At 39.7% G+C, this 24,013-nt stretch overlaps 1 long non-coding RNA gene across 8 annotated transcripts in view; it reads right to left on the reverse strand.

Annotated features, from left to right (window-relative positions):
- The window catches only part of LOC147757250 (uncharacterized), a 67,980-nt gene that overhangs the window by 43,731 nt on the left and 236 nt on the right, over positions 1-24,013 (reverse strand). For 2 of the 8 annotated variants that reach the window (XR_015320088.1, XR_015320087.1), the window contains exons 2-4: positions 23,716-23,827; positions 8,698-8,897; positions 4,901-5,971 (exon numbers count right to left, since the gene is read on the reverse strand). This is a non-coding gene — a long non-coding RNA (uncharacterized LOC147757250). Of the gene's footprint in view, positions 1-4,900; positions 5,972-8,697; positions 8,898-22,702; positions 23,322-23,592; positions 23,643-23,715; positions 23,828-24,013 lie in introns of those variants that run through there. The other 6 variants (XR_015320090.1, XR_015320089.1, XR_015320085.1 and 3 more) reach the window with 4 other exon arrangements.

The raw sequence follows: 24,013 nt of genomic DNA on the forward strand, positions 1-24,013 counted from the left end.
TATATATTTATATAAATATAACTCGAAAATATAAATGCTTGTATTGTATGAATCCTAATTGTTAACGCTCATCTAGTGACCGACTTGGCCAATTAATTCTCTTTCCTAGAATCTAGAATTCATTTCTGTATATAAAGCCTAAGAGTATCAAAATAGCATTTTAGGCCATTCTGGCGATTTAGAATATAAACCCTATCGAGGATCCTTAATGAAGTCCCTCTGAAGTTCTTTCGAATCCGCATGAAAACTAGCGACAATGTAGGCCGTCAATATCGGGTAAATGTTCATTTTGGTGAAGATTCGTCTAGTTGTTGAGCCCTATTCAAAGTCTAAATTTTTTGTCATCATTAAATATTCTTCCAGGAAAAACTAGCTACCTTTTGCCACCATGAATAGCAGATGAACGTATTTAACAATCTGGCAAATAAACAATTGCAACCTTTAATTTTGAGAAAAGTTCCGACGATATCCATATTGTAGCTTTGGATGTGGAATGATACATACCACAGTTTTTTTCCTCGTTATTTTTACATAAAAGTTGGCTAGTGGCTGCCGCCAAATTGTACTCCTCCTTCATAGTTTTGTAACTTTTTTAATTTAACTAATCGCTTGCTGAATGACGGTAATCTATGGAGCTGTAAGATGCCACTTGGTCCCGAAAAGATCAGCAAGAAGCTATAGTGTTCGAGAGAAAATAACCTAATCTCTATGACAAAACAACACTAAAGTTATGACTGATACAAAAAAACAATGTCTTACTATTTTACTTGAGATTAATGGGTCAATCCCGGGTTCGCCCCACTCAGAAATGAAAATATATTTCAGATTCAGATGTTTTTATTTCGTTAGTAACATAGCCCCTATAGCTTTCTGACAGAATACTCAGTTGTATATCTACGGAGTTGCTAAGCTGTACATAACATTTCTACTTTGCTAAGGTCAAATGAAAAAAAAAAAGAGTTAGACGTTTGATACTCACATTTGAGGTCTAGTAATAATAATAATAAAATATATGTATATATATTACTAATACTCGTTTATATTTTTGACGGGTTCTTTTTTACCAAATTCATTTCCCTTCTTTGTCGGTGTCCGGCCCATATAATACACTACATGTATATTATATAGGGCGGACATATACATATATGCCTACAAAATGACGTAGACAGCGTTTAGATGACAGAGGGAATACCGCCAAACAGCAACGATGACCGATACAGAGGAAAACTGAAGCCGAAATCGGTTACTCTGCAGGAACATAGCACATATAATGTTTATGAATCGTGTAGCATTAAAAGGGCAAATTTGCCGGGTGCCTCTGAATCGCGCCGGGTAACGAAATAGTGAAAGTGCGTCGGGTCAGCTAAATTCACGTACACGCATACGGACAGGCGTAACGTAACGTAACGTAACGTAAACACCAACCGCAAAGTTCGCCGCTTCAAAAGAAGTTGTCGTCATTTTGAATCCGCAGCAGAAGAATCGATTGCTGGTATTGTTGTCGCCTCATTTCGCAAGCAATGGGTATCGTCCGACGAAATAAATCTGCCGACGGTGGTTAGCAATTGATCTATTCGTCGATTTGATAACACGCAAGTAACAGCGATGATCGACAACAGCAGAAGCGATAAGGCCATTTGTCGCGAGACTTGCCTTTTCATATCTACGATGGTGGTATTATTATAGGTAGCTTGAACAACAACGCCAACAATTTTTTTATTAGTAATAAATAAAAAAACGTAAATAGCAAACAAATGTTTGACGATAAAGCATATATGTATGCTTCGCTATAGCTATTTGAGGGCCTCTTGAACAAAAATACTGAAGATGCTGTTATTTCCATTTGCCATCTAATTGTTACCACACTTCCTCTCGCAGTTACCATTACGTCATTATAGCATCGATGTATTTAGTATTTGATTGCTACGGAAGATACATACATACATATACTGTTTATGCGTTGTTATTAAATAGACATATTTATTGCTGATTGACATGAAATAACTAGTAAAAATGCTTGTAATAGGATCAACAAGACACACTGATATAATAACAGACTATAGAGAGTCCGTGCGAATGATTACCGATTACTTCGTCAATTTCCGAAGTCTATTCTAGCTGGCAAGAGTTAATATCGCTGACGTCGCGACACGGACATGATGTATCTATTTAACAGACGGCAAAGTCCTAGTGGAATTTCAGTGACTTATCGTCAAATATTCTACGTCCTAGTTATGGCTTTGGCCGTAATGGTATAGGAGAGAAACGGCAACAATAGCGAGATTTACGAGCGTTACGCGGACGAGGCAGGTAAAGTTTGTCTATCTGGCAGAGAAAGCAAGTTGCAACGGAGTTTTCCCTTTCGTAGCAGATCCTCAGCCTGTTTCCTTTAGTTATCTTCGACACACGTCTCTCTGTTTGTGAAAACTGACCCTAATATCAGTACTATTAGGGTCTGATTGGGGACCATTTGCTCATACGTATCTATAGCTCGATACGATCTAGCGATTTCTACTGTTCTATATTGCCTATTCCATATCTAGCTGTTGCAAGTGAACGATGAATAGGTAGCAACACATGCGTTGACAATTATGCAGCTAAATAAAAAAATCTGAACTATCCTTAATAGAGATTCTGACGAGACAGCAAGTTTTCAGTACAATATCGCAAGCTCTTTGATTATGATTTCAGACTATAGTATTTTGAAATATCCAAGTGAAACCCGCGGCGGACACTTCGAAGTAGCACCAGTATCGGTAGCTTTAGCCAAGCAGCGAAGGCTTGTGGCTTTCTGTGTTTATGTCAAAACTTGGTAGTGACATTAGTTCAAAAATGTGTATAATAATAACAGATGCGTTCACAAGTCATCTTTAGTTTTAATTAATAGGTTGCCCATTTCAGACTGACTGACACAAAATGCCAGCCGAGGCGCGCACACAATCGATGTTTTTTTCTTCACGTTATTTTCTAGTGTACAGGAAGCGTCAGAAACACCTGTGTTTATGTAAATTTGTGCATTCGAATATTCTTCCACGTGGAAAATATAACGTAGCGAAGCTCATTTGCGTGTCAAGATAGGTATGTAGGTAGGGGCCACACGAACGTCTAAGTGAGACCTTTTGAATTTGTCAACGAATCCATCGTTTGGATAAACTAAAATTTACTTCAATATACTTGTTACCTTTTTTGCAACTGAGAAACACGCAGATGAAATCGATATCTATTTAATGCATCAATGTATCTTTCGTTTCTGATGCTTACGGACTTTGGCTTAGGGATCTGGTCGTGTTGGCTTCATGAGAGAATTGGCCAACAGTGGTTCATGTAACAAAGCTCATTGCAAACGCAGAACTTGATGATGTAGCTGTTTGGTTTGTGTGACAAAAACAAAAAGAAAAGAACGCGAATATACTTGAAAATAATTTGGAAGCAATAAATGGTACGCCTAAAATATATGAGTGAATCATAATTAGTCGTGACGCAGAGAAAAAAGAAATCAGTAGAGGCCTGAAATGGAAGCAGTTCGAACGGCCTTAAAACGGCCCAACTAATGTGCACGTCGTTTAGTGCCGTTTTCATTAATTCGGGAACACGCGGAAGTAAATGCGACCATTGTAATATCGACTCCTATTCAGAAAATTGATAGAGTGCTTAAAGGAAAAGCTAGTAAGCATTATACGTTATTAGTGTCTTAAGTAAGATGTGTCTAAGCTTCAAATAATAACAATGCCTCTTAAGATGGTCTATAACGGGACAGTACATGAACGGCGTCAGCTCTGCATAATGTGGTGCACCACTTAAGCATCACTGGCATAAAGTTGATAATATGTAGTGAAATTTAGACAAGTAAGTGTTAGTTATAAGTTAGTTAAGTAGAAACGGTACAATGCAAAATCACGATAATACATAATAAAATTTAAGACTGTAAAATAATCCCGGAGCGGTTTCACGGGAAGCTGGCAGTCACAATAGAGTATTAAGTGGTCGGTAGTGGTACAGCAACAATTTTGTCAATACCAATCGAGATAAGGTCAGGATTTGAAAGTACTTGTGGCTTATTCCAGCGATAAAATTCGGTTGTTTGTCCCGCACATAAAGCAGCGTCTTGCAGTCAGACGTCCTTTCTCTGTCTCTCTGTATCCGTCTGAATATGTTTGCTATTTGTAAACATCACGAGTGTTCATTTAGGCACAACAACACCGGGATGTTGAAGACTTAATTTTAGCGAAAAATTAGAAAGTTGACAACTGGCCTAACATTGATGTTGAAGGTAGGTTAGGAACAAACGACAACGAGGTTTCGAATGCACTGATGTGCAAGTACGGGTAGGGGAAAGCAGTTGTGTGGCCTTATAGAAGTCTTTCACTACAGCCTGACATGTAGACTATACACCAGTGTTACACCAGGACTCACCCACAAACCCATCATATGGCAACGAATTAGTTCCTTCCCAGTCAGGTCTGAAAATTCGACGCAACAGCGGGTAAGTAGAACTTGCGTTCGTCGGCATATCAGAAACAACGCTAAACGTTCTAACATCTAGTTACACAAACAACAGCCTCGTAACCTTCGCGACACAATGAATGTCGTCAGCGTGGAAGATAACGGGAAAGAATACTAGAAGTCACAGAACTTTCCGGGTCAATAAATGATGAATGAGCAGAATTAGCATTCTATATTTCTCCCGCCGGCGCTTCCGTGCTGTGTCCTACGATTTTAAATACAGCATTAAAAAACCTTTTACTTTTGAAATTGGCTAATATTGCCATACGCTGTCCAATCCAATTTTTGAGAAATACCTCTGTGGATCAGTCAGCTGTACTGCAATGAGTGCATTAATTCATTAATTAATAATCAATCAATAATTAATTAATTAATTAATTAACGAGTTTATCTTTTATAGTGACATGGTGCTAAAGTGATAAGCAAACATGCCCCAGGAGGTTGCCTTATAGCAGTTCAATGAGTGGTTCGTTCTGCATTTTTCATCCGCTATAAGCGCTTCCTTGCCCATATTTAAACATATAATAAATTATTTAAGGTGTTTATATGGAGACGTCTAAACATATTTTAAGTTTTTCAGAACATGTTGTGTTGATGTTTACTATAAAAGCGTTTTAAGCATATGATATTTGCGAATTTAAAATTTCGTGTGAAGAGCAATAGGTATGTGTCAAGCAATTCAATGACCCTTTACCTATATTCCTTCGACAATTAGGGGAAAAACTGAATATGGACTCGGAATAAGGAGAACTAAAAAGTAGTGTGCGCATCACAAGTTATGCGCACAAAACTTACTTCACCTAATAAAACGTCAACAATCAATAAAAAAGAACGGAAGCTGTGAAATACGCCAGCGTTTATTTACTGAATACCTGTCATATTGTTTAGTTCACTCTACGCCGAAAAGATTGTCACCAAGTTGAGTACAGTTGAAAAAACTATTTTGCCTTATAGAAAAAATACGCCCCGATATCAACCTGTCAAGGGTGAAACTATCATCAACATTAACTTTGATGAAATTTCTATAAGATGACTAAATAGGATCTGAAGTATTCAGATAAAAAAAATACTAGACAATCAAGGCCTAATCCAATGTATCTCCTTACCTACAATCAAGAGCTTTAGATAATCTTTTGCAGTATAATAAGAAAATGATAGAAAGTGCTGCTGGTCATAAGATGTTTGAAACGAAAGAGTAAGATTAGAATCTTCTCTTCTAATTCGATAGAATATAATATCTGCGATGCCGGAAAGAAAGGAAACACCGTACTTCCAAATTTCCAAATATAAACTTCGTCAATCACCGGCACACTTACAGCTAAATAAAGGGTCAATTTGAGCTCCTCTCAACAGGCTTAGGGGGTCATTGTCAGTAAGTTTTTCTATCGTAGCGAGCTTTGACAAAAGCTGTGTAGCGGTAGTGGTATACGTCAATTTTTTCTTGCATTCGCCTCATAGACACGAAGACCTGAAATCAAATTGGGATAATAACATTTCCAGCAAAGCGAGGGTTATTTCACGTGTACACACCAAGACTTCAGCTGAAAAAATCGCCACGCGAATGTCACTCACACAAACAGGAGAGCAATAGAAAGACAAGAGCCGTGTCAATAAATAGTATCTGGCGTCCGTCAAACTATCTTACCAACGGAACCGCAACGCCATAATAGCACTGCAACCTGCCGGTCTTGAGGTACCAGACCACGCTCTGTATTATTCTAACTGACAAAATTCCCTAGTAGAACACTGCAACATAGTTGATAATAGGGCTGTTCATCACAATGTTTAAAAGCAGTGATGTAATAGTGGGTAGAAATGTGTTTATGGGTCTCGCAACGTGGCTGGGTCTTACCATTGAACCTTCAGCTCAAACCACCTGGACGTTTAAGGAATTTTTATGGGTTATTATATAAAAGCTGTGAACACACTTTCTTTTACCTATCGTATTGTAACATTATAATATTTAGCTAACTTTGGATATGATAAGGGTTGATATTCAAAGATGATCAATTTACGATAACGGACGCAAGTCCGTATAGTATCGCCTTTGAAGTATATATTCCTAACAAACTTTACGGGATATATGACGATCCAGTGCACATGAAGAGAAGGATTATTTTTTTGCAATTAATAAATGTCGTTTGCAGGTCCATTGAAACCGAACCTTCTTAGGCTGCTCAACGCAAGAATATGCTATTTCGATATCCCATATTTGCGCAGTTTGAGCGGCTTGCCTTATCATTCAACCGATGACAATTGTGTGATCCTCTCAAGACGCAGCAAATGACGGACTTATCTGTCGCTGTCACGTTTCAGGCCAGAGTTCCATTTTTCGTAGGCAAAGGTCAGTATGATTAGGGAAAGGTCAGTATGGCCAGATTCTTCAGTCGTTCCATAAACTAAATGAATTCATATGCATATCTTATATATACGGCGTATACGTATGGAGTGAACTCCTTGGAAGATGGCTGCTTAAGTGTTTACGGTTTCAATTTACTGCCTTTTGCCATCAAAACAAAAAGGTGATCATTATTTATCCAAGGAAACAAACGTTAAATGTACTACCATAAATCCTCAAAATTAGGGTGCGGATTTACCGACGTTGTTTTCCGCATAAACACTGTAAAAATAGTAAAGAGTCTGCGACACCCATGCGTTATTTAAAATAAATAACTAAATTTCAAGGGTAGATCGGTTTTAGGGCGGAATACTCGGTCTTTACGAGTATAGCATATATCCCAGGCTTAGACTATTGAATTTATCACGTATTATAGGTAATCATTCATTTCTCGTACTTGGTATGTGAGAAAGCCGTCGAGAATCCGACACGGTTTCCAGTAATATTATAGGAGATATTGGAAAAAGCCAGACCTAGTGCATATAATCATTTGTGTGTTGCATTCATAAGATTCAGGTCATTTCGATTATATATCGAGTCGAAATAACCTTGTTACGTAGCCGATCTACCTATTCTAAAAGCGACCTGTGCCAAGCATTTTAGGTGGACTGCTACGAAAAGTAGTATTAAGCTTCTAATATGTAAAGTCTATAGGATAATATAAACAAATGCATTTAGCTTTTTTAGAGCAGAAATTATAACGATAACATTAAAATGTTCACTACTAAAAACTCTTCAGATCGGAACTGATAACAGAACATAACCAATGAAGTTCTGTTTCAAATAGAAGTATAAAAAATAAATACCCGCCCCATAGCCTTCTTTCCGAATAAGATTGACACCGAATAAAGCTTTATCACTTGATATTGTGGTAATCAGATTTGGGAAATTTCTGGTCTTTTAGCATAGCTTGCATCATTTCAGTTGTTTCGATATCGCTAAAAAGCTTTCTCAGCTTTCTTAATTTCGAAAACAAGGCCTGCTTTGGTTCGAATGTGGGTAGCGCGAATAACGCAATCGATACCGTCAACACACGATCGTTTTCTTTTCCTGAGCGCACGCGGCCTAGCGTTGGTTTCTTTCGCTATAATGCCTTCATAGCTGAAGCTGGTCGACGGTGGGAGTGGGCAGAATAAGACTAATCTTTGTAGAGCTGGTTCAGTCTGTCCTTTTTTGTTTATCACTATCCACTTATCGTTGTATTGACTGCTATAGACTAGCGATCAAATATTTGTCCATTAAGATTGTTCGGTGATTAGGCACGCTTCGAATATTTACGCACCACGCGCAATAGAACGACAACGATGGCACCGCGTAAGGACAGAGTTAACGTCGGCAGACGAAACGGGCGAATGGCAGTAGCGTCGAAGAAGCTCTCTACAATGCGGCCATAAGTGCAAAACTTCATCAGCAGAAAAAAATGCCCATGACAACAGCAACCCGCGCGGATATTAGCCAAGGCAGAAACTTATATACACTTAGTGTCATAAAAATTCTCTACCTGCTTCCTCCACTCGTCCAAGCCCGGTCTGAGTAAGTGATGAAGAAACATAGTGTTTATCTAATTCTGTTTTCAACAACATCCGCTCTTATTAAAAATTTTCGTGGTTAGCTAAACGGGTGGGCCACCGAGAGCCGGTCATTGCATTCGGATGGCATAGTCTTGTTGTCGATCCGGCAGACTGACAAGTCTTCTTCGTTGCGGCATTGTTTTAAGTACTGCAGTGCATAAGTGTTATGCCGATGCTGGACTTTCCCGTTTCAAAATAATAGCGTTGGAGTTACTTTGTATTTACCTCTCTGCTGCCTTCTGCTCGGAACCGACCCAGCTATCGTCCACCTAGTATCGTTGCTCGCACCCCTGGTTCGTATCAGCTCACGCGATGCAGTGGTCATCGCTACCATCGGCTTTAGGGCTACAGATGATTGCGTACAGCTGCGGCGACAGCCCCAGTGTTCCCACCGTCAACCAAGGAAGAAGCAAAAGCAGTAATCGCTACATAAAAAAAAAGCGTTGAAACGAAAAACAAGCGTGAGGCAGTAAGATAATGAAGCTAAAATACATCAACTTCACACCGTATTATGGTGTTACAAGGGTATCGTCATCGACAATGGTAACACCGCCTATAGAAATCGAAAGATGCGCGAAAATTGAATGAAGTAACATTTATGTCACAATATTACCCCGTTACCTATCTCCCCTCCACCAGGTAAGTGAGACAGAACCGAACATGATGATGTTCTAGCTTGGAAACCCTTACAAAACCTTCGGCCTACAGGGTAGGCAAAACTGACTATCTGGCAGCAAATAACTCGAGGGTCGTCTTTTACTAAGTCTCACGTTAAGAACACCTTAAAGCTCCGAGGCCTGATAGATGATTAGCTAAGACGTTGGCAAAGGGTAGCTTGTCATTTGCAATTCTGAACTACTGGTTATAGAAAAAATCAGCACACCTGAATAGCACTGCGTTTTTAGGGTTTAATTAATGATTGATACTATCAAACGGTTGGATGCTGCTTGTGCAGGGTTCCCTTTGCCCTAGGGCTCGGATGTGCACGATGTTGAATTTACCGTCTGGGGCGAATAACGACCTAATTGATCTTTGGCCCGTCGGCTAATACATGCCATGGATCGCCATGATATTTGCATTAAAAGTAAACATTTCCAGTTTATTTTTTGTGGTGTATTCAGGTCGCATTTGTTAAGAAAAAAAGTCGCAAAATGAGTAAGTACTGCAAAAGTAACATTCAATATTATGATAGATAGCATGCAAAAGATAAGGAAGCGCTTCTAAAGTTCAAAGTATCGCAAGTTATTGTAAAATGTAAGAGGAAATTAACTGTGAAGTGTTCGTCTCGTTCGAGAATGCTGCTTTATTTTATCATCAGGCGTCTGTCTAATAGCTTGCCTATCAATCGTAATTATTTCCTTTTGTCAGTTAGAGCTAAAGCTTGATTCATATAAATATTTACTATGCTTAACCAGTAGTTACGACGTGGTCATTTTCTGAAGATAATACGAGTTTGCACATCTCTATTTTCAGCTTAAAGCAATTTTCGCCCACCAAAAAAGTACCTCTTCATTTTCTCGCAGCAGCTGCAGTAGACTAAAATGTATTATTACTAAATAGGATTATGAAGATAGTGGTAGGGAACAGCAGGTCTAGTAATACACGGAAAATTGAATTATAGGCAGAATTAATGTATAAACACACGACGACGCAATACACGCCTGCGTTACGGTCAGTGGCTTAGTACGATAATCTATTCAAATGGAGCAGAGACATGTCATGCCGATCTGCCGAATGATACGGCAAGCTAGACAAAATCTTTTTTAAAAGTAATTCCTTTCTAGGAGTGAACTAGAATTATGATTTTTGATGGTTATGAAAAATAAAATAAAAAAAAACTTGCAATTGTTTCAATTATTGCATTTTTTACTAGGGAAAAATTTTGTTATGATTGTCCATGAACAAATTAGTCGTCGCCCGTTAGGTGGACGGGTTACTAGAGGAACCGATGATTTTAAAATGACCTAAACAGCATAACCGGGACTTAGGCTTTTCCTTATCATGTTGTACTTCACACTTAAGTAAATCGTGCTTGCTTTTTCAATCTTATAAGCTAGTTCATTACAATATTCTAAGCACAAAAAATTACTTAAATAAAATTTAAAAAACCACAGAATCGACTAGAACTACACATATCAACATGTGCCTATATACGGATAAATGAATCACATTGTGTCTATTGATTCCTAATGCATTTAATGTTCCTTAAAGAAAATACTGCGGAATATAAATAGAACAGCATTAGACGTATAACGAATGCATAAGCTTGTCTGTGTTCTACTATCTGTAATTTTCCTACTTCATCCTAGCGGATTTCATATATTTATAGTCATATCAGTACCCTATTGCGGTGTCGAAATCAGAGACGTCTCCACGTACGGAGGGGCCTGCCTATGTTCCTGTACTTCTTTGTGGCGCTTGAGGAAAAAATCATACCCTTCAACCACGGTGAGCTTATCCATGATAGCGTACTATTCTAGATCTGCTCGATCGAACTAATCATCCATCGCTGTTCAATTGAAATGGGCGCTCACCGATTTCTGATCTTTCGTTAGACTCCTCATTTACTGTACATGTTAAATTGTTAGCGACGGTAGAGTGACGTCTGTAGATGAGGCTCAGGACAATTATCGAAGGATTTTAAGAAGTGAAATGTCTATCCCCTACTGATTGCTGGTGGCTCTAGCGAGTACTAAGTTGAGAACTAATCGAATTGCAAAGAAAAGCATCATTGGGTAACGAGAGTGGCAGATCGTCTGATTGTTGGCTGGTTAAATTTCTCCACTCTATCAAATTCAGCTTGAATTTTTCCTTTTGAGTGAAATTAATGTGATAAAGAGGCTTAGGGTTCAGGGATCCAAATCATGCGTAGATCAAAACACAACGACAACCACAGCCGAACTGACCCGGAGCTCTAATGACAGCAGAGCGACTAAAAATTTACACCGCAATGTTCTATACGTCCAGCTAGATAATGATAATCTGATAACATTAGCGATTAAAGATTCAAGTAATTGAGCATCGCAGTACGTCGATTGTAAAATATAAAAAAAAATATTTAATTATAATACCTATTATAGAGTTTTAAAATTTATTAACGACGTATGTGCATCCTCAGTAGGTATTATTATATCACTGATTTTTCATTTTTTTGGTTTCCGATTGTTTGTTACCTTTAGTTGACATCAATATTTTATTCCATTCGATTTGTTAGTAAACACTTGAACCACCTGAAACACGTCACCGTTATTCTCTTAAAAGTCCAGCCATCTGCGGCAGTTTACAAATTAGCCCATGTTTTGCTTGTCTGTCGATAGGGTCGAACTATCGTTATGCCGTTAAATTATATAAACAAACGAAGTAAAAAATAATAATATTAACTTATTAATGTTATCCTGTTGCAGTCGATCGTTCTCTCTGCTTTCGTCGCAAACAATTGATTTCAAAATCAATATACTAAATATCTTGTGTATTCTTTTTATTATTAAGTTTCAAAAGGAGCTAATATTATGTAGTGTCGCTGACGTCTTCTCTGCTTTTTCAAACCATACTAAAAGTCGTACCGTGTTCTATCTACGTAGGCTCAAGGGGTATCACGGGCGCAATATGGTGACTCGATAAAGCCAGTTTGTTAAACGTTTCGCGCGGCTTTCCGCAGCCAAGTAGGGACGATAAAAGCAATGGTAATAGATCTTAAAGCGAATCTCGACTTTTTTAGACATCTGTCAATACCGATTTAAGATTTAAACATGTTAAGAAAGGTCAGCGAAAAAGTATCAATTTTCCAATACATACAACCCGACCCAGAGCTCTATGGCCCACGTAGTCGGCCACGGAACGTCGCTGTGAGCACTTATCTTGCTCTAATTTGCCATATTGCTATTTTAATAGGTCAGGTTAGCAGAACTGTCTTACAAAAAAAAGGAAATCTTTCCTCAGTTGACCCACTTTCATAACACGTCGCGCTTTGCTCGCCACTGGAATACAACAGAAAGAAAAACGATGACAAAAAAATAACAGGCAGAGCACCGAATTATTCCTTCTACTTTTCTCCACTAATTATACGAGATGTTAGTTATAAGTGCAGTACACATCAAAGCTCTTTCGTCTTTGTCCTTTTCATAGCATAACGCCTTTTGTTTGCTACTGCACACTAGAAGAGTGCAGATATACAAACCCGACGAGCGGTAATATGCTGACGCATACACGAATACGCTCACAAAGGTATGAACACACACACACACACACACACACACACACACACACACACATATGTGCGCCGAAATAACGATTGACAGCGAAGATAATCATGACAGCTGTGGGGTATCAGTGTAATTATAATTTCATTAACATAGCTCCTTCAACACCATCATCAGCCCCACAACAACAGTAACGATATTGTCGCACAATGAGGTAATCGAATTTCATTATATAGACGGAACAATCGCCGTCTGCATCAGATGTCCGTTCCTGACTACGTCGAAAACGTCAACGCACCCTAGATGACCGAAGTAGGTCTGCCCATATGTCAATGTAAGTCTGCTTGTTCATTCGTCGATTCGTTGGTCCAGCTGTTTTTACTCTGTAACTGCAATTTAATACAAGAACGCACACCAGAGCCCGAGGCATCGTTTCGCCGTCCCGCTTTCTATTTTATAATATGATGACGGCGATGATGACGACGCCAGCAGCAGCAGCAGCAGCAGCAGCAATAACAGAGAACAACGCCTGCATCGTATTTGTTTCTGCCCCTAGTCATGCGCTGGGGGTTGTAGTACTGTAGCCGTCGTCGTCGTCTCCGCTAATTTAAACTGCACGTCGTGTCTTACTTTTCAGCACTCTTGAAGGTTTTCCTTGAAAAGGACGCTTTCTTTCACTACCTCTTTCTGCTTCCTGTGTTCATAGCAGCCTTTAACATTCGTCGCAATTATAGACGCAGTGACACGGACACAAATAAAGATTCACCCTCGCACGGTCAATCGTTTAAGCTTTTAACGACTGCTTAGTAACATATTTCCTTACTAAAGTCAGCTGGCCACAGGGCGGGCATGTGTAGGTTCGAAATTGAGCGTAAACGTATTTCATTTTATGCTGTGAACTAGCAATGCTTGACAGCACTAGCAGAGGTATAACTCGAAACATTTATTTTCGCTATGGACACATAACGGACAATCCTCTTACCCAGCTGTTCGGACACAAGCAGCTTTATACAAACACGCACTTAGAAACCACGTATAACGCTACAACAGTAGACGGCCAGACGTTATCCGGAAGCCAGCAAAAGATATCGCTGTAGAAATAGCAGTACTTGTATCAGTGATGATCGTAATAGGTAGCTATATGTATGGGATAAACAACTAAATGCATATAATTGACTGGCCAGTGGCGTTGCGGATGGGTATGACAACGGCAATTCTTCAGGATAACGAGCTGACGATATTGACGCGATGTGACGCTTTGCTGCACTTCTACAACTCGGACGACAATTTTACTCCGGTTAAAATGTAGACCGCGGTTCCAGTTGTCCGGTTCGTCCTAGCCGGACCTAGCGACAATGAACTGGCCAGTGTGATGATCCGCCCATCCTGTTGTTGTTCTTATCGAGAACCGTCAATCGTATTGGAGTCGTGCGTTGGAGCCCCTAATATATACTAGGTATCTAATGCCACAATAGGACATCAGCAGCAGCGATAGATAGTCGCTTCGTCCACCAGATTCACCATTGCCGCCCATGCGTTGACGTATTATTGTCATAGTCATCTTGACATGAGCAGACATATAATACGTATATGGCCATATTGCAGAATCAAGCAGCTCACAGGGCATTCAATACTCCTAACAATTACAGGCAGAATAATTAGACAAGGCGACTATGATATTCGGATCATTATCGTTTCTCAATTGCCACTGTTTCTTGCGTAGATTTTGCATGTGGGTCTTATTTCTGCGTTTTGCACCCATTACCCAAATGTTTAATACAATGAAATATCATGCGACCGACCAATTAGCTTCAATAAAATCTAATAAAATTTCATGTGTTGATAACAATGACCACTCTTCCAGTGTCCCGTCTGACGACAACGTATCAGATAACGATCGACAAAAAAGTTCAAAGTGTTCACTGGCCGATGTCATGATCGATGGTAGGCCTAAGTCCTGGCCACTGCTACTACACAGTGGAGCTTCCGGACGAAACTTTGGTATATATTGTACATCGGAGTGCAATTAATATAGCTCCGAAAAGAGCTATCTTGTGCAGAAGCACTCGAGCCGCTCTTACACTTCGGCGCGGTTTCACCAGAACAACTTATTTGTCGAACGGGTAGCTGTACCGTTCATGACGAATTATCTCTTGAAGCTGTAGCAAATGTCTTCCTGCAACCTGCTTTCGCCCGTCCCCCAGGCACATCGTCGCCATTAGCACAATCACCATGATTAGGCTATTTACTGCAATTCTATATAATGTAAAACCATCAGGGGCGTGTCACGTTAGTTTCGGCGTGAAGTGTTAAAGAAATGGCGCTTCATTCTGACAACTCGATGATCGCATCATTGAGATACCTCGATCGTGACTCGTCATCGGACCAAATAGGCCAAAGCAAAAGAGTACGATGGGCCGCAGCGGACGTAGCGACATTAAGCATTAAGTGCCTCCTCTTCCTTGTCGCCGTCGTCGATGTTGTTGTTGTTGTTGTTGTTGCTTCTTTCTTCCTTCTTGCATTTCTTTTCTCTATTTAGAAAAAACGCAAAGGAAGCTGGAGTGGTAGTACGGCGTGACTAACTGCTCTCGTGCTGACGTTGCTTTTTCGCATAGCGGCCCCCTATAGTGTTATGAGGATGCGGGAGCGGCAGCACCGGTAGGGGCAATTATAGAAGTAACAGCAGTAAATGATACGACACGACGTCATTTGCTTAGCGATTACAACCGCATCTATACGTCTGTTCTGATGTGCAGGCATTAGGCACTGTCCTGTTTTGTTTTCGGCCAGTTTTTACCGTACTAATGTGTCGCTGTGACCAAGTAGTTGTAACTATTTAACAGCACGATTCTTATCGCTGTCGCTGCCCCTGTCCCAATATTTGTATTGGACGAAGCCTTTGAAAAAACAACGATACGAAGACGAAGCAGGAAAAAATTAGGGAAAATTGGATCACGAAATGTTTGCAGACACCGTAAACATCACTATTTTTATAATTTTATCCCGCTCGCGTCTTCTTATTTGCTAACGGTACATTCTAGATCAATTTTTTGATACAGCTAGTTGTGTATTCAACAAGGCTCAACATGGAGAAAAAAACTATTCCCGTGAAAGCTCTTTCGTTTAGCATATTTTGCTAAGTGTTGAGAGTGCTATATCTCCCGGCGTATTAGGTGCATTACTTTTGCCGAGCTTCCGCATTCATTTAATTAGGTAAAATGCCACTACAGATGAGAGATTACAGAAGGGTCCGTAGATTCTTAGAAGTTACTGTTTGATGATTTAACCTCCTAGCATACTGCAATAGTTACGCAATCTTCATGGAACAACTATGAAGTCATATCGACGCTGCTAAGACCCGGTCTACTCTTTACCAGACCCGTCTGTAATCTTCTTTCTGTAATGCTTCAGCTAATCTTATGCATACATTAATTCTGCAATTCAATCACGTTAATAACATAATATACTATAGTATAATTGTTTGTTATAGCGAATTATGTTCACTAATTAAAGAAAACGAAAACAAATTAGATTTATAACTAACCGTGTTTATGTTGTTCAGATCAACTGATTTCAGCGAACATACATTGGGGACCCACTGGATGGGTCACGTACCAACACTTCTCGAGACATTACAAACAAAGTCAAGTTAAAGGAATCTGCTAACAGCGATGGTAGACATACAGGATAGTTTTGGGATCGAACCAATGGCTAATTGTGGACTTTTTGCATTGTCTACATGCAACAGTGGTTACGTTCCGGTCTCTGTTGACATTAACAGATACCAATTCTTAACGTATACGCTTATTAAAACAACTCTCAGAAAGTGTATTCAACGGGGTCATCATCGTGAATTGGGAGACTCATAAATCTGGACAGCAGCGGTACTCTTGCTTCGTCGTACTATCCGGCGGATCAAACGGTTGGCTTTTACCTGCTATCGAAATTTGAAATTCGATTTTTCAAGGCTAAAATTGAATGGGTTATCTATTTGAAAAGCCGAATTTTGCTGAAGCTCTTTTTGGGCGAGAGCGTAGAAATTTTACCGTTGTTACGTCATCAGAATTTTTATGGCAAAGCAGGTATTTTGCAAAGTGCATACCTGTACTCCTTTTCGAACGATCTATATTAGCTCATTTCTCAAGACCCAGTGTATCGTAAACATGACCGGTACCTTTAACTTCATCATTTTTCTCTATTTTTTTTTTTGTTAGTTTGTGAGAACGTAAATATCTTTTGCAGCCTGCGAAAGAGGCTGGCTTTTACCAACTTTACTTGATAGAGTCCCTTCTATCAGTTAATGACTCGAAGTAAATTGTCGACAGTCTATATTTGATGGTGTATCCCGCGGTCGGTTATTCAGGCATAAATATTTTTGCTCCCACATTTTTATGCTCACCGCCTTTTAGCCAGATAATATTTACTATGGACTAGTTTAAGAGCTTTTTCCCAGCGCCTACGGGCTATCTACAATCCAAAAAAGTTCAACGCTACACAAGTCACTGCTGGTTGAAGATTCAGTGAGTGCAGACGAACGGACAAACAGGCGACCATTATGCTACTGCTGGTACTTTCTGGCGTCATTTCCACTTTTGTTTAGTCCTGTAATATATCCAGGCACCGTTACGTAGCATATTTTTACCTGACTATATTTTCCATTAGGGCCTCAAAGACGAAGCTGAACGCTGTTAGAGTTCTGCGCAATTGAAAATGATCTATCAACCCGAGTTAGGTTCGCTGGCACCCTTCATAAGTAGAGTTGTTCTCGAAAAAAGAAGTAACAGCTCCTCAGATCCTGCGGACATAAAGGTGGGTAAGTGAATATAACGTTTAAGGACAGATTTAGACGTTTCGAATTAGTCTGGTAAAGAAGTGTGTTATTTTCATTCTGTGCATCGTTAACGGTTAAATGAAGAGCAGAGTCGTGGTATACTGCGACAGCGAATAGGCCCACACGTGATAAGTACGAATCTCGCAGGTGTTAATGTGTAAACTGTCAAAAAAAGTAATCAGCCTTCAGGGATCAGTACAAATATATGACTACTCGTATGCATGCATACGTTTGTCGTCGTAGCTATTATTACGTCGTATCTAAATTCGTTGTCGCAGTATACCACGACTCTGCTTTTCATTTAACCATTAACGATGCACAGAATGAAAAAAACGCACTTTTTTACTAAACTAATTCGAAACGTCTAAATCTGTCCACCCACCTTTATGTCCGCAGGATCTGAGGAACTGTTACTTCTTGTACACACACACACACACACACACACACACACACACACACACACACACACACACACAGAGCTATATATATAAATGTGAAGAAACGCAATGGGAGAATATCGATTCTTCTAAAATAATAAACGAAACATTTTCTCAAGGCGACAGTCAAGTGTCGGTCGTAAACGAATCGCGTTACGTACAGGAGATTAGATCGAATCCAGCATGTCGGATTTCAGAACTTGCGGTATCTCGTCTCATGTATATCCTGAACCAATATCCGACGTGAGCCATCAGTAGAAACGACCGTTTAAATCTGATCTTGTTACTCGCCACATAGAAAAAGGTATCAAATGTAGGCGCACTTTGACGGTGTCAACAATGACAACTATAGCTCGGCTGTACCAGCGCATTCGAGAAGCTGTTTACGCGTCGACATTTGATAAACCAGAAAAACTACCGACCGTGTCGATACTAACAGTATCACTCGATACCGTCTAGTTCTATTCTCGTTGGTAACTAACCTGACAGTTGGGTATAGTGAATCCGACACTGTGAGAAATGGAACTTTTGGCATTTCTTTTTTTATCTATTGTATAATTAAGCAGTCGTTCTATTTGATGCGAACAGGAAGCGGTGTTATACAGGCTTGACTCTTCTAGATAAATATTGCTTGCGTCAGTGGCCCCATAAATAGCGTAAAAGCCAACTGTGTAGCTCGGCATTTCTAATGGGCTCTATTCAGTTTTATGGCTGTATCGATATTGTTATTTAAAAAACAATCTATTGTGTTTGCTCGTGCGAGAAAGGTCGGCTCGCTAATCAGATATTGAAAATGAGGTGTTTAAATAACTAGATAATTAAATGAGGTGTCTGAAAATGGTAATTGCTATTCTGCGCAAGTATTGGATATGCCCGTCTAGCAGTAAGTCTGTGTCCAATGAAATATAGCGAATTAACCACTTGAGCTGCTAATAAAAGCCTATCAGTTTTTTGTTGACATTGGACTACCGTACAGGTTGGCGCGGTCACGTGACTACCAAGATATGAAATCGGGTTCGGGCGCCCCACCGCCGAATTGGGCAACCCAGCTCATCAATAAGTCAGATTTGACCGAAAAGTATAGTTTAGTCCAACCGATGGTGTCCGATGGGCTTGATAGTTTGCTTAACGGCATCGATGAACTGCCGAGTGCAAGGCACGACGAGGTCCTGTGCTGCATCTTGGAGTCAGTCAGTCAAGGCGTGAACCTTAGCAAGCCTTTCTATCAAGACCTGTATTTATATTCTATTCTGCGTTTACCAATTACGTCAGCACGTGCATACCAAGGAGCCTGTTTAGCGGTAAGGAGATGCGAGGCCGAAGGCAAAAGGACAGATCTAATTCACGCACTCCTCGCTTCACTTATTCGGTCAGTTCGACGAGGCTGGATTGATCCACTGCCAACGGATGATCTCGTCTTATTGGTTAACTCCGCTACCGAAGCTAGGGGTTTGTCACTTGTTGAGGCTCTTATTAGTGAAGTTGAGCTTTCTCCTCTGAGACGATTTCACACGAGGCCCGTAGATACGAGTAAGGTATACCAAGCAGTCGAATCAGCAGGCTACGCCTTCAGTGATATATCCGATCTTCTCGAGCAGATTGAATTGAAGAGCATTGAACATCCTGGCTGCATCAAACAGGTGGCGGTTATGTTGCTATCAATCTTCACTCGCCATCAGTATCTCTTAGAGACACAGATGAAGTCTATTGCTGTCGCAACGGACAAGATTAACTACTGTCCAGTTCAGGCGTTGCCCGCCTTAATGCAGACGCTACATTCACACCAACGACGGACAAATCATTCACATGCGCTTGTTTGTCTGAGTAATTTGGATCTTTCAGCAACCCCTCTTAAGCAGCTGTTAAATGTGATTACCTCATTGGGCCAACTATACAAGTTAGAATCGGGTGTTCTTGAAGGTATTTTGTTCACGTTGAATAAGGTTTTTAGTAAAGTGCCGAAATATTATAGCGATCAGGAAGTGCAATACATACATGATGCAATTCTCGGATTTACACTGGAGATCGCAAAAGACACACACCAAAAAGGAGGTCAATTGCACCTCGTAGAGTTCGTTGAGAACCTATACACGCGAGGTTTTCTTTTCAGTACAGACATATATACAGCTCTGATCGAAAATGCTGCCAGTGTTTCCGTGCCCAACAGTCTCCGTGGTCTATTGTTGCGTATTGCAGACGAACAATTGGAAAAGCCCGATCATAGCCAAAGTCAGTCAAGTTGTTCTTAAGTGGTACCCACCGCCCGCCGAAAGTAGATAAACAAACGAACGACTATGATCGATCCGAACGGAGCAATCTTTTTTGTATCAATACACTACCAGAAACGTAACTGCGGATTATAATTGAACCCTATGAGTTGTATGCTACATATCTAGAAGATATCTCTATTTGTGATAATGTAGCATGAATCATGCTGACATAATGCATATATATATATACTTAATGTATAAGGGTCGCATTTGGTATCCCGTTACGACGTCAATCTTTCTGTTGCCACTATATCAAATGCGTCCTTCGACCACTTAGACAATGATATTCCACTATATGTTGTTCTTCACTCGCCATATATATAGCTCCGACCGTTGTATAATAGTACAAGTGTACTAATAGGATGTATTACGCGAACAGCGTGAACCATGTGTCGAATATGGGTAGAGGTCTAGAGGTTTCAATGTTTACAAAAAATGGTTCGTGTAATAAAGTTGAGGCCTCGATTTACAATATTTTTTTAGGTGCAATTCCTTTTCCAATGCAAAAAGTTTATAGAACTTTTCGACGAACAATAATATTTCGAGATAGCGTATAGCTTGTTTAACAGGGTCACCCTGTTGAAGGTATTTAGGCCTAGTTATGTTCGATGTCTTCCACTTTCTATAGGCCGCCATTCTCCAGTTGATTTATACGCGAGTGAGATTTATGGCGTAGTTGTCTTATATAAAGTATATTTTGTAAGTCAAAGTTGTTGGACCTTATACTGTCAAAAAATCGATAAAATTCGTTATCGTTAACATTCTAGAAGTATTTCGCATAAAAAGTTCATGAGCTTATATATAGCTTTATCTATTCTATAAATAGTGTATTTGTTGGCATGTACCGATAGATGATCCTCCAGGTAAAGCGAAATTATCAAAGACTATCAAACAAGAGGCAGAAATTTTAGGAAAAAGCTCTAGGTTAAGGCTTACACTAATGGTAAGAGGCCGCTAGGTTCGCTCGAAATATGATAAGGCCGCTATCTGTTAATTCCTTGCACGCTTAATAAGGCTCGTAGGCGCAAATAACTTTTTCATATAAAGGATAGTTCGAGGAGTGTACGGGGAAAAGACGAGTACTGCACCCTAGCTTTTTTCCAATGAACAGAGCCGAATTCAGTTGTTGCATTGAGGGAAAACATATCAGGACAGAATCTAATGCTTCCACTGACAGTGATCAATAGCAAAACTTATCTTCAACTTCGATCGAAAACGTGATTGTAACAGTAACTTATCATAGAGTTCAACCAGTAGATGACATATGTGTACCGTACTATGCAATAGAAACAGTGGGATGGATTGTAACAGCAAGTTGAGTTATCGTTTTAACGTATTTTGAACTTCGCTCGTATTATCATTTTTATTGCATCAAAAAATAGTTAGATTAGTCTAACGGTGGCTTGTACTGTTGAGGTGTTAGCTGTGATCCAACATACATGTTTCTACATTGAAAGAGTGCCTTTCACAGTATATGGTACCTTCACGGTATATGGTACTACTTCGAGCAGTACCATTCGGTACAATTGAACAGAACCAATCAGTAACAAGCATCTCTGTTATTGTACGATACCAAAACGAGAGGTCTTCAATAACTATTCATTTGATTGAAGTGATTGCGGTACCTCAATTGTGGCACACAGTTAAATCGTGTGGACCTTTTATGTGCATGCTTATGGCCTACTGTGTCGAGAAAACATGACAAGCATACCAAAACATACAACGCTGGCCTAGGATTTGTCGAATATATTAGGTCGTGTTTGTAAAGGAAGCCGATTGCTTCCCTTTTTTTATATTTAGAATAATGACTGCATAAAGGCGTTGCAAAATACATCGAAGAATATGTAGGCCATCGTATAGCGACAATAACAATGTAGCTCTAAATCACAGGAAACGAAATAGTCGTTTAGTCGATGAAGTTATCATGATTTAAGCTGATTAATTAAGATTCTTCGGTTCACAGCGGAGCTTTATGTATGTTCTTCTCAAGCAGAGGTGGTGCAAACGGTGTAATAATCTTCACGTTATGTCAAAAACACGGATTAGCGCCATGTTCTTTAGCTTCAGTCTCTAACTAGACCAATGAGCTTACGTTAAGTGCAAAGTCGTACATTATCTTACACATCGTAAAATAAATAGACACGACATAATAAGTTGTAAGGCAGGCCATTAGTTAAGTAGCTCCCGAAATACATTTCGAATTATCTCTGAAATTGTAGTTTTGATTCTGTAACTCTATGACCAGATTTGCACGTAAGTGCAGATCAGGAATAGACAATAGATCAATACTGGCACAGTCAACAGCGCATCTCATACGAAACACACGTCCCGTTTGTTAGCGCTCCGTAGTTCCAACGTTTTCCTTACAATCATCAAACCTAGCTTTTGTAAACTTTAATCTAAACCCTCGACACTTTTACGCTACAAACTAATATGGCCGGTTGGATGTGTTCATGCTATAAATTTGTATTTACGGTAGAAGAAGCGTCAGAAGCGATTTATCTCCATCTCGTTTTACAGTGTTTCAAATTTATTTATGAGAGTTTGTAACATCATTGCCTTATACACATTTTTATACCACTGTACCCTTGTTATACAGATATGATCAATCTGTCAAACGACGTCGGACTAGCTAAGTTCGATAAGTGACCAACATATTTCCTTCTCGGCTGGCCATCCGTGTATACGAAGTTGTGGATAAAAACGTACACGCTCGCCAGTTGATGCAACAACGGATGGCCGGTATGAAGTCTTCTATTCGACATCATGGGGCGTTGACATAGGAAATTGTGCCGTAGAACTTTCGCTGGGTCAGCTTAGTGGTCAACTCTTTCCAGTCAAAAACATTTTTTATTCTTCTTCGTTCTATACGATACGTGGATATGCACTCATGAATTTGAGCCAACCGGTTGGTCATTCGCTACCCGGCCATTTGCAATCTATCAGGGTCGAATATCCTTTGTAAAATAGAGACTATGAGAAGGTATACATTTACTGAGGGAACCATAACTACTAACAACGCTGACACAGCCCCCAGGTGGCTATGCCACTGAATATTCGTACAATCAGCTAGACTGATGCTGTTTCCGCCGCCGATGAATAGCCAAGAGCGCTTATATTCAGGAAAAAAAAAACAAGCAGATGGTTTCTATCAATTCACAATCAAAATTCTACTTGAATGTTACTTCATTACATTTTCAGTATGACACACCTGATTTATTAGAGATTTTATTAATTGAGAGGTTCATGTCAAAAATTAAAATTTCCACGCATCGAAGCTTAAGAAAAAGACTATTCAATATTTATATAGGGTGTAATGTAAGAATGGTATTGCCAACAAGTTAATTTCATGATCGACTATATCACATTTGTATGGCTTTAACCTCTTGTCTTGGACGTCGGTGTGTTCACGAAACGTTGACAGAAACTTCCGCTGTGGAAAATAGTCACAATCAAACAAAATTCAAGAAGCTTTTAACTATTTAGTTAGGTTGTCTGCTACGCACCTTTGAGACCGTGCGTCATAACACCTGCTTGATAATGACGAAAAAATGGACGGGCATATCGAGGGTGTCGGGTACTTCCAACCGTTAGAGACTTTACTGGAAGAGGTTTTCCCTGGGAGAATTCGAGAGAAGTCAAAAGAACTTCTATAGACGAGGCTCTTCTAGAAAATTTTCTACGTAACTGTAGTTGCCAAGCAACGAACACCTTTATAGTTTGAAGGTGAATTATTTATTCATGAAGGTATGTATATAAAGGTTTACTAATCATAAGCGTTGCTTATGGTTAAGATAGCCATCT

The sequence above is a fragment of the Varroa destructor genome, unplaced genomic scaffold (genome assembly GCF_002443255.2).
Source record: "Varroa destructor unplaced genomic scaffold, Vdes_3.0 BEIS01000002.1, whole genome shotgun sequence".
Lineage (NCBI taxonomy): Eukaryota > Metazoa > Arthropoda > Arachnida > Mesostigmata > Varroidae > Varroa > Varroa destructor.